At 37.9% G+C, this 12,651-nt stretch overlaps 1 long non-coding RNA gene across 1 annotated transcript; it reads right to left on the reverse strand.

The window, feature by feature from the left end:
- Positions 1-378: 378 nt before the first annotated feature.
- On the reverse strand, positions 379-4,736 carry LOC121896251. The gene is made up of 4 exons (XR_006095947.1): positions 4,480-4,736; positions 4,211-4,279; positions 674-1,526; positions 379-533 (listed from the first exon to the last, which is right to left on the reverse strand). It is a non-coding gene; the product is annotated as an uncharacterized LOC121896251 (long non-coding RNA).
- Between the last annotated feature and the right edge of the window lie 7,915 nt (positions 4,737-12,651).

A 12,651-nucleotide genomic window follows, 5' to 3' on the forward strand; every position in this document is an offset into this window, starting at 1 on the left:
TGGGGTTTCCTGCGGATGAGAAAGCACAAAGAACTCCAGGGAAGAAGTCAAGTTAGTAACATGCATTAATGGTAAATGAATACATACAGATGGAGAGGAGGAGAGAGGAGCTCAGTGCATCAATGGAAGTTCCTCGGCAGTCTAGGCCTATAGCAGCATAACTAAGGGCTGGTCCAAGGCGAGCTTGGTCAGCCCTAATTATAAGCTTTATCAAAAAGGAAAGTTTTAAGCCTACTCTTAAAGTGTGATGCAGTGTTTTGGCATCTGAATAGTCTCAAAACACATGGATCTATCCCTCCAACTGTATCATCACTGCTACCTGAAGCAACATGCCAACACTAATACAGACCATTTTTGGTCTGAACAGGATTCAGACAGATATTCAGTCTGGTAATAGCTCAGTACATAAAAAGCACTGAGTCTACATATTCTTGAATAATTCAATACAAATATACTACTCCTGATGCAGAGAAAATCAAATTTAAAACATACCTCTGATTGCTGTATAAAGGGCAATGTCAGTCAATTTGATCCTGGGGGAACAGATTTATAAAAAATAAGAAATAATTTGTGTTACAGTCCTAATTGCTAATTATTCCAGTTAACAAGGACTTCACAATGAAATGCTTAATTGACTTTTTAAATACAAAATGTAAATATTTATCTGACTTACCAATACAATAGCCGCTTTCTGGTGAGTGAGTGATTTAGTCCTAGATGTGCACAAAACACATGAATATGAACTTTCGCTCCCAAACAATCGGTCTCCTTCAAATTTTCTCACAACCTCCAAATTCTCCATCCCGTAGTCCAGTTTAGGTGGCTAGGCCGCGGATGCACCGGGACCTAGGACAACCCTATGGACCATAGAAGCTGAAGAGACTCTGGAGGACGAGTCAACCACAGCCTGGAAGGATCCAATCTCTTAGACCTCCAAAATACCTAAGAAAACTTTAACTTACCTTTAGACCTATCTACTCTCGCTCTAGGGCCTCAGCCCAAAATTTCCCTATACAATTAGCTTCAGAATTGCTTGATTAACTATGTACCCAAACGCAACCTAACATTCACCTCCCTCCTACCTTAATACTTAACCCTAATATTTACCTTAATAATTTAAGTTAGTCTGGGACCTACCTTAACCTACAGTAATACCTACCTTACTTACTTTATTCTAAGACTTACTGCTGTGCAAATACTTACCTCCAATATTGACCATAATAGTTACCCTATTTACCGTTATCCTAATGCTTACCTCAATACTACTTACTGTAGGAACAATTAGCACCTCAACAACTAATACCTATCTTCATAATACCTAACTTAAATACCGACCGATCTTAGCAACTCCTTATACTTACCTGGACCTACTTACCAGAAGAACTACAGTTACAACTCCAATCAATTGGCTATGGGACACACCCCGGGGCTCCATCAACCTCGGCAGGGCCTCCCTCGGGTGAGGATGTCTAGTGATAATGGCCGAAACATCCGATGATCCTGAGGTCCACTACAGAAGATGTGTCCTAAAAAAATAAACAGAAAATAAATACAAAAAGTAAATACTATCAGTTACAAGATCGATCCGAAACCGGAATCCAAATAGTACTTAAACACTTGATATAAAACTAGATCAACTAATTGTGAAGTGACCAAAACCTACCCAGATCTTAAACCATTGATAACTAAGATTCTTACAGGGAGATTCTAAGTCAGACCTTTTAGAAAATCCTGATAGGAAGAAAATAGTAAAGACACCAATCAAATGTTAGTGGATAGGAGTCGTGGGCTGCTGATGGACGTGCGTCGGCCGGTGCATTACCCTTGACTCCCCATTTCAACTGCTGAGTTGACGGACGAAGTAGGGGGAGTCATTGAGATATTTTCAATGTCCTTCCCTCCAGTACTACTGAGCAAATGCAGGGTTACTATTAATCTACTGCAAAATCAATAGTGTCATGCTGAAATTCAGTTTGTTGGTGCTTTTATAAATACAGCATAAAACTGTTATTCTCTACTTTTACAGAAAAATACTGCTAAAAGCAGTTAGCAGCCAAGCCCCTCACTAACACAGGTACCACACAAACATTACACAAACATTTGTTTCTGCCAATAGACTGTAGACTTACATGCAAGTGATTTGACTTTAAAGAGTATTCAGAAAGTTGTTGGTAATTGAAACTCACTATAGTCCTCACTGTTAGTAGTCGGTTACACAATTGTGTGTTGAGTTGTACATTTTGCTCTTTATGGTACAAATCTGTAAGTATGCCACTTGTGAAAAGTGCAAATTAACAGTAATACACATTACTGTTAATTTACACTGCTTTTAGCAGAATTTTCACAAGTGGCATATTTACAGATTTTTATGCAAAATGTATGACATACTACTCAACACACTATTGTGTAACTGACTACTAACATTGAGGACTATAGTGAGTTTCAATGAACAACAGCTACTAAATACCCTTGAAAGTCAAATCACTTGCATGTAAGTCTACAGACGGCCAAAGAAGCAACAGCAACAATAACAACGACAACCACCTGCAGGTGCCCCAGCCGTGGCCCTTTTGAGCCTTGCAGGCTCTTGGGGCACCCGTCGAGGCCCCTGCTCAGGTGCCCCAGCCATGGCCCCTTCGAGCCTTGCAACATTCAATTTTCCCATACCTGCGCTGATTTTCTCTCAAGCTTAATATTACCAGACCATTTCTGGTTCAGACAAGACAGCTTATGAATTGACAGCTTTTCATGACAGAGCTTCACTGTTCTGTTCACAGTCCCTCACTAGTTCAAAGTCAATGTAACTCAACCGCAGCAGAATGGTCTCTTTCTCTTTAATCAACTGTGTGACAAATGCAATCCTTCAAGATCAGGCAAACAAGATAGCATTTTTCCTTGATGATGCTCAATGTTTGAACAATTTCAGTGTTCAAAATTAATGGATGTATTAGTCTACACAATCCACAGCAGAAAGAAGTAATCATCAGATAGAATACTATGTTTCGTTGTGCAAGCGCCAAATGCGGGTAGATTTTCCATTTGGCGAGTAAATATACCACATATCCACACACATTAATACTGCATAAAATACAAAATTATGAACCCTAGTGATTATTAAAATTATGTTTTTGTAAACCATTATCACATGATCTTATTTTTTGTACAGTATAAAACCAACATTTACCAGGGATTTACTGTAAATAGATTGAATAATCACATAAAATAAAAGCTTAAAGCTCTCAAGATACCATTAATGGGTGTCAAAGGAGGGTAATTTGAATGTAATGTTACATAATGTTTTACATCCAGAAATCTGTACTTTGATGGGGGGTTCTTGTGGATAGACTGGATAATCGTATGAATTTACCAAAGATTACTGTATGAAAACAAGTCTTCATTTAAATTAGGTAATTTTTTTTGTGCAGATTTAAACATTTGTTTAACATTCTAGCAATGTTTTATAATGAGATTTTCTTTTTAATTTACAATGGTTGGACTGTAAAACTGTAGACAATGTCCAAAGTAAATATCTGTATTTTTAAAATAAATCTCTGTAGAATAACTAAAGTTTTTTTTACTGTTATTTGACAGTAAGTGTTTGGCAACTTTTGCTGCCAGACTTTTGACCATTTTTTTACCTTTTTTTTTTTTACAGTGTGGGTAAAGTGTAAAGGTTCATTCTTGAGCTTGGAAATAGTAATATGACAAAACTTAACAGCTTTTTTTCTGGATCTTTTAACTACATCTCACAGTTGCATGTGGATGGTTCAGTTGTCATCACATTAGGATAGATAGATAGATAGATAGATAGATAGATAGATAGATAGATAGATAGATAGATAGATAGATAGATAGAGACACCAACAGTCTCCTACATGCCTCAGAAAAACCAATCAAGACAAAACACACCAATTAAAACTGCTGGAGGAGAGGGACTTTGCTCATTACCTTGCAAAGTTTTGGAACAAAACAGAGACCAAATTCATCAAACAAAAGTTTAGAATGTTATTTCTGCCCCGCCATTGTAATTTATCACATTTAGGGAAGCTGTCACGACTTAAGTGGATTGCCAGTAATTGTGGCTGGCCCACCTCTAAGCAGAACTGACTAAACCAGCTCATCAGGGACAGACTTGTGAAATGGAGGGTAGCGATCTCTTCATCCCTGAGCAGAGAATTGAAGGTGGCAAGCTCTCTTTCTCTTAACTCACCTGTCTTTTCTGTGCTGTGTTTTTCTTTATTCTCTGGCTCCCTGCCTTATTGCCTCACAGCTCTCTGGCCTGGATGTAAAAAAGATGTATTGCTATGAATTAGCTTGTTTTGAAAATGAGTCATTAAATGTAGATGAATCTGTCTAAATGCATCATTCCCATATGAATTCTGATAACCACCGCAATAAGAGCTGCAGCTCATAATGCTGCAGCATATTTCATTAAACAAGTAAAGGAGTAAATCCTCCAAATGGCTTTGTTTCACTTACAGATTCTTAAATGAGTGGTGTTCTGTGGACATGAACTGCATGTCTGCAGCCTCTCTGAAGTCTCACAGCTCTTTGTTGTCTATGCATTCATACAGACTCAAGATGTTTGCATAACTTTGAGGAAAATTAAGAATCCAAAGCACATGGATCTCTTCACACAGCAGGTCGTCAGACAGGCAGCCGCAGTGCTGGGTTTGCCCTGAACAAGCCCTGTGATGAGGCGCATCTAGGTGCCTATATTTAAAACAAACAGAGATACAGAGTGTCATTCAGTCCTGCTGTGGTGGTTATTACCTCTCAACTCTTATATGAAGCAGAGTTGTTAGCATGTTCTATATTTTAAATTTCACATAACCTATTAAAGTTATCTTCAAGTTTTCATCTAATATGTTAATGTTTTGTTCTTTTGAAGTGTATTTTTTAGAGCTGCATTAATTGCATTAATTTATCATCTTTTAAAGTTGATGTGCTGAACATGTATGCAAAGTATTGTCTGTTTGCACATCCAGAAGACACAGAGCAACAATAGCACTTGTGTCTCTGAGTCATGTTTCTGTCCACCTGACTAATGTATGTCCGATATTCTTTTGGCTCTATTTTGGTCTCCATCAGCTTCCAAGAGAAATGTTTGGTTCTGAAGCTGCTAAATACTTCACCAGCGAGTTGCTAAGTTTGCCTGTCTGCTGGGCAGGTAGAGTGCAGTGGGTATATGAGAGGCTCTTCACCGAAACAGCCTGCTGTGGCTGGAAACAGAGTTTTATAAGTGCAGAGTTTTGTGGACTAAAAGCTCTGCTCTTATATAAGGAGATAATTCTCTGTGGGTTTGTCACTATGAGCAACCCCTTTCACATCACACATAGTTACTTGATTAATTGTGATTATACAATATTAATAAATTATTCAAAGCGATATTGTTCCTGGTAATTTGAGGGTTTTAACAATTTGAAGACGATTTTACACACAATTACATGCAAATTACACCTCGTGGAGTTTGAGGACTGATTTTTTATATTTTTCTAGAGTGAAGGTCAATAAACTTTAATTGTTTTAGACAAATTTAAACTTATATAAAATGTAATTTATGGATTTGGTGTTAAGAAGACAAAAACTGAGAGAAAATATAACTGGTGAATTATGAATAATTTGGCATAGCACCGGGGAGATTTGCATGTAACCTCAACATTTCTAAAAGCCTGTCTAGGCACAGATCAACAGTATATATATGACTAGATGGATGGTACAGTGAAAGACAAAGAGGTGTCATGATGCTCAGTGTGATTCAGGGTTGTCTGTCTATGGGAACTGTAAAAACTGCAAAGCCTGTCCACACACACAAACACACACACCCACCCACACACACATAGATGTTACCCCCCAGACCGCACCGGGTCATTTCATGCCAGGGGTCCACGACAATTTCTCAGAGCCAACAGATTTTTAAGAGAGATAGATGAACCCAAGTCTTATCAGACAAACAGATGTCCCGTGGAGAACTGTGGGTAATTACAGTGAGCCCACAACTCCCATCATTCCCCCTCTGTGTGTGTGTTTGTGTGTGTGTGAAAGGGAGGCTGAGGGGGAGGGAATATTTGGAACTGTCTTATGTTATGACAGATAAATCAATCCAAATAATCGATCCAGTATGATTCAATCGCATTAACTGAAAATTCTATCTTCCATTTTGTAAGCTGCTCAAGGATTGTCAACAGCCGGCATGATAAAGGCTCACAATTTAGAGTAAAAGGGAGAAAGGGCAAGCAGAGAGAGAGACTGAGAGAGAATGGCTTGGCATGTTAGGGTTTGGGGTGAAACTGCCTGAAGTTATTAATATATTATTAACAGGATTTTCATATTTAGGTTTCTTAGTTTGGAAGCATGACTCTCCTCCGGTGGTAATCGCTGACTGTCATGTATCTATCCTGTGTGCCTGGTGTGAATCAGTGCTGCAGCAGCCACTACATCCTCTTCCTTTTCAAATGCTGAACTGTGTACAAGAACCCTGTCACTACTTTACCTTCCAACAAAGGTGAATGAAATGGCAAACGCTTCAGAGGAGGAATAAAATCAACAAGTCTTGAGGCTAGTGGGCGTTTAGTCCAACTGTAAACCAAACTGCAGCAGATGGCTTGAAAAGGACAAGATTCTACAAAAAGCTTGAAGAGTTCTTCAACTTTGGAGTCCAATATTTGATCAACAATTTTTATGTGACAAATTAATTAGATTGAATTATATCAAATGTGTTATGTTACAGGATTTTGTATGGCATTTCCACAAAGTCGGGAAACTTGCAGAGACAGATTTTTTTTAATGAATTGTCCAAATTCATTTAGTCCTTAGTACGAGCCAAAAAGCCCCAAAACGCTGGATCCTAAATTTCCCATAATGCAATTCAATAGCATATTTCATTAGACCCCCTCTGTCTGATACTCCACAGTCCCAGTGTGTAACGCAGGCCTTCTGGTATAAATCTGTAGTCTCCAAGCCCAAGATGAGGTAACCGTAATTACATCACTATGACATCATCAGGGTTATTTTCTCAGACTTGGCCAAGTGCCACAGAGACATTATACAACTGTTTTAAATGTGTAAAATCAACCATAATTGTTAATTAATGAAGTTAATTTATAGAATATTCTGTAATGCCATGTAAGCATTTAACAGATGTTGCAGTAATAGTAATTTAGAAAACCTGTGGAAATATAGCACCAACATTAAGTTGAGACATCTGTTGATGTCCACAGCTGCTACCTGCAATATTGCATTTGGAAATATTTCAGATGAAAACAGTTTGCATTGGTTGTGTGATGTGACTTTTTACTGTGTCATGACAAATGTTACCTCCTCCCCCAAGACACTGTTTGAATACAATTTGTCATCGTTTAAACAGTAGAAAAGACTATTTTCTCCTCACTGTAGGAGACTATTTAAGTCTACTCTCTGTGGGAGAACTCCTACAGAGAGTAGACTTAAATAGTACTTACTCTTAGTACTTTTTTGCCAGGTGGAAAAAGAAAGAGAAAAAAAAAAAATAGTCCACGCCGTCAATTTGAATTTCAGTTTGCTGGTATGTTTTTTTGGAGTTAGTGTGGAGCAGTAATACCTGACTGCAGTTCTCTAAAGTGATTTAATTCCCTGATGTCATTACGCTGGCATCGAGTGTTGATTTGCTTTGTAGTGCTTTGTTCTTGTTCAGAGAGCTGTTTGTTCATCAGCTTTTCTGCAGCCAGTTTTAACAGAAATCTGTTTTCTTTGAGTTTGCGGATACGTGTGTGTGTGTGTGTGGCTTGTTGGGCTTTATGTAAGTTGTTGCTAACAAAGTTGTACCAATTCCAGGTCTGAGCAAAGTTTGAAGAGAGAAAAGAAAATCAGCATGACTGGCTGCAGACCAGCTCTACTTCTTTCTTTGTACCATCATCCACCATCCAAGACTTCATATTGCGGGGGTGCTGTATAGTTTATACTGTATGTGGCAAATGCAGTGTGACTCTCAGCCACAGTGATATTCTAAAATAATCCCTGCTGTAGAATCAATAGAAAGATAGGTATAGCTTGGAAAATGATTATAATTTAGGCTTCACATGAAAATCCCATTGTACACTATATTATTTAGAATTACTCTCCCCTTTAAAAAAGGTAGGTATGCAATTACATATATGGCTCTCTCTAGATCACACTGATAAAGAGACAAGGGTTGGCTTTCAGTGGACCCAATATACTTTGATTTACCTGCAGTCGTTTTAAAAGGGGTGCACAATATTCCCCCTAATGTGAATTGAAAAGCACTGGAGGAGAAAATCATTTCATCACTCTATCTATGATGGTGTCAGCAGAGGGAGCGAGAATTGACTAAAATGTGTGTGTGTGTGCGTGTGTGTGTGTGTATCATTTTCAGTGGATCCACAGAGGATAAATGATTACCTCTGTTAAAATGGAGCTTTGAGCTGAAGAGACGGTGTGATGTTGTGATATTGAAGGCCCGGTGTGAATCCTATCGACCACAGTGCATCACCACCCGCACAGCCTGCATTCATAGACCCTCTAGCCATACCCTGAGTGCACAGTGTCACAGAAACACCCTCTTAATATTGAGCTGTACTGCCTTATGCACAATTTGTGTTTCAAGTGCTTTGAGACTTCCTTAGCATTTCCACTGTCAGAATGGTAGACTTAGGGGAAATTTCCATCATTTTGTAACCCCGGTCTTATTTTTTTTTTATATGGGTGCAGCAACATCACTAGAATATTACTGTCATGAAGGCAGCCTCATTGCCGTTTGTTCAGTTGCAAATGTAATGTGTTAAATGATACATGGACTTAACAAAGATATAAAAAGGTTCTACATTTTAAATATATGTGATGTCCTGCAGGGCAAAGAGCAGAATTGTTGGACAAATTGTGAACAATCTGAGCCATCGTTTTACCTGTTGAAGAGAAAACAAATGCAAACTTTAAAATTATTATCTACCAGTTCATTGTCCATTTCATCTTGCAACCATAGTTGTGCATGCACAATTGTTTTCTATGCAATGAAATTGGAATTTCTTTATTTCTATAAGACTTTATTTAGTATATATACAATATATACTTCCCACATCAACAAAACAAACACCCACAATCTTAACGACGAAGCAAAACAAGACAGGAAGACAAAACAAAACAAATAAAACAAAAAAACAAAACATAACATACCACAGCAACACAATTGGAAATTGGAATTTCTGGTGTTCCTACCTTTGATTTCACCTCCAAGAAAGTGGAGAGAAAAAGTCGACCGTGGGCTCATTCTGAGTGGTTTGCAAGCATTTGGATCAACTTTGTCATCAAAATAAAATTTTTGAAATGTAGCTAGTTTCCGGAACAACACTTTCATTTTGAAGAAATATTTCCCAATACCTAGCAAGTTAGCTAGCTAGTTAGTCAGCTAGTTAGCAGCACTACCCCATGCAACTTTTCAGTACCAGTAACCTATTGATTTCGACTTTTATGGGTCATGTGACCCTCGCCTTGCACGTCCGTTGACTGTAGCGGTCTTTCCAGAGATGGAGAAGAAGTTTTCTCCACAGCAGGCTGAACAAAGTGACACAGAATATATTCAGCTTGGCTTTACCAACACTGAACACAAAATGGAAAGAAAAAGGTTTTATGCAGTGAAGTACTGGCCTGGCTTGAAACCTAACTCAATAATAACTTTTCTTCTCTTTATTGTTTTCAACACTACAGCTGTTGTATTTCCCTGTTCTTTGTTTTAGGTGTATTTACATGTTATGCTGTAAAGATAGTTTTAGTTGTAGGACCTAGTAGTGTAAAAATTGTTTTGACGAAGGCTGAATTAGTTGTATCTGCTGTTGCAATGCTTTTAATTTTTGTAGTGTTCTTAAAATGTTTTTAATCCCTAATTTCTCTCTTGCTGCAATGCTTCTTATTTATTGAGCTTTAAGCCTCAGTTAGTTTTCATTTTGTAAGGGGCAGTAATGGTTAGGTCTCTCATCACAACAAGAAGGTTGAGTTTGAATCCACTGATAGCTGGAATGGATGGATGGAAATATACAGTCACTGGTTTAGATACCGCAAAGATCAATGAAAACATTTCTATTTATCTCTAATGTTGATGATATTGGAGATGAATTGCTCTCTAGGAACTGGGACATGAGTGAGTGTGTATCTGCATCAGGGAGCACAGACAGCACATGCGCTGTCTTTTTTGTCATGCTAGCCAGGTTTCACTTGCGACCTCATGATCTCTACTTTCGGTGAAGTCTCCAGTGGTCACACAGTACTAGAAGTCTATTGAAATTCACCAAAATACTTTAGCAGGTCAGCAAACATTGCACTGACCCGCATTATTATAAAGATAGAGGCTTTCTAGATTCTCTTCTTTTGTGTGCTTCATGAAGACCATCTACATAGCTTCTCATTTGCACTATAGCAAGGTCACATCCCACATCCCCTGTAAACATGAAATCCAGTTAAACATTGAAATAATGCCACTTACACATCCACATAAACGCTTTTGCATGCTGGGTTATGGTTTGACAGTTTGAAGCTGCAAATTTTGGACATATTGGACTATTTTAAGGCTGTTTATAATGGAACACTTACAAATACAATCTACAATGACAATGGCAAGTATGATGTCAAATATATATATATATATATATATATATATATATATATATATATATAATAACACCCACATTGTCAAAAATTGCAATTTTCTTTAAATGTTGCACTTCAGCAGAGCTTGTCAACTGTTGATTACAAAAATTACATTAGATTCAAAAATAGACTTCTTTAAACACATTTAAAGAGACATGTATGTCTAATTAAAACTAATTTAACTGAATTTAGACCAGCCCATTGATTGCATGTATGAGCATGCTCACACACAGAAGCAGCAATATCTATAAATCTATCTTGTTATACTGTAGATGCAGGAGAGGATGCCATAAAGTCCATATCTTAAGTCTGCACTGTCATCAGAAAAGTGCTTTAGGTGATGATCATTTCAAAAGGTTCAGTGACCAAACAAGATGCTCTATGTATCTCTCTACTGATGTTACTATAGCAACCCAGTCCACTGCAGAGTGTGCATGTGCATCTTTATGTCTTTGTAGTAGTGTGAGTGTATGTATTTTATGTGCCTCTCTGTCTGTGTAGGCCTACATAGGATCATACAACACTGTATGTGCACTTTGGTGTGTGTGTGTGTGTGTGTGTGTGTGTGTGTGTGTGTGTGTGGTTATAGCCATCCTGAATCCTGGTGCTTCTATTGGAGCTGCTGTTCGAATGAACACCTCTCAGCTGTCACAACAGCAAGGAGTATGGCATTTAGGGTGTGTGAAGGTGTGGGCATCATGCTGATGCTGTATTGGTGCTGCAGAATCCTTTCTACTCGGTGAGGAAGAAAAAGTGGGGGAGGAACAAACATAGTGGGGAGGGGGGAGGTGTACAGGAGAGATAATAGAGGTATACAGCTGAAAAGCGCCAGCCTCCCTTTCCTTTCTGTTTGTAGAAACATATTTCCAGTTCATTTCTTCATAGACTTCTCAGAAAATTCAATAATCCCTTCAGAATGTACCGAGTAGAAGAGCAAATGTAAATATAGTGTAACTGGTGTAAGAACTAAAAAAAAAAAAAAAAAAAACAAGACAAAAAGTATAACATCAAGGAAAGTAAACACACTATTAAAATGTACTGATCTGGTGAGTTACTTTTCCAATGCCAAACATGACCATTAGAGTGTGGTAACATTAGTAACACACACACAGTGCGTGTTGCTATATGCGAGTTAAATGAATTGTTGTTGAGGTCTCCTGCATCACACTGTCTGAAAATGTCTCAAGTCTTTGTTCTCCAAATTTTGCTACTACACTTCAAAATGCTGTACTGTGACTGTGTTGTAGTAATGGGTGTACATACAAATTCATATCTAATTCCACTAATAGTAAAACCATTTACTGACAACACCCAGTCCTGTTATATTAACTCTGCAACTTTAAAGGGACACATCTAGCTACAAGGTTCAGCAGTGCATTTTTATACATTTTTCCCCCTGATTGATTTCATGAGATTAAATAATTTGTCAGAAACAAGAATTTGTTGACACTCAAGATTATATACAACATTTTTGGACCTTTAAAAGGCTTCCTTGATTTTTGCAAATTAGCATTTAGAAGCAAGATGCCATCCATCAGTTTCTCTCTGAGTAAATTCAATTTCTGAATCTCTAAGAAGAACAAGCTGCTAAATAATTACCATCAGAGTAAGTGATGGTTTCTTCCATTCTTTTGTGCAATCAGAATGAAAACAGTCTGGCCTGTTCAAAATGACACTGTGCACTGACATGAGGTGGTGTAATCCCTTGATTACCTTTTCAGTTTAGAACAACTACTTTCTTTGATTCTGTCTCTGTCCACACTTCGCCTGCTCTGTGTCATTTTCCTGGAAAATCTAAATCATGGTGAGTAAAAGCACTGCTTGTCTGTTAGTGATACAACCTCCTCCAACCACAAGAATCACTGAACATCTTGAAAGCTAAAATGCTTCAAACAATAATGGCTTCCAATACTAATTTGGTTTATTGATTTTAAATACTTAAAATACAGTCAATGCCTGGGTGTCCTTGTCATACAAGGATGTATCTCATTTCAAGGTTGCAGAATGATCATGTCA

This window comes from Thunnus maccoyii, chromosome 4, assembly GCF_910596095.1.
Source record: "Thunnus maccoyii chromosome 4, fThuMac1.1, whole genome shotgun sequence".
In the NCBI taxonomy this organism is placed as follows: domain Eukaryota; kingdom Metazoa; phylum Chordata; class Actinopteri; order Scombriformes; family Scombridae; genus Thunnus; species Thunnus maccoyii.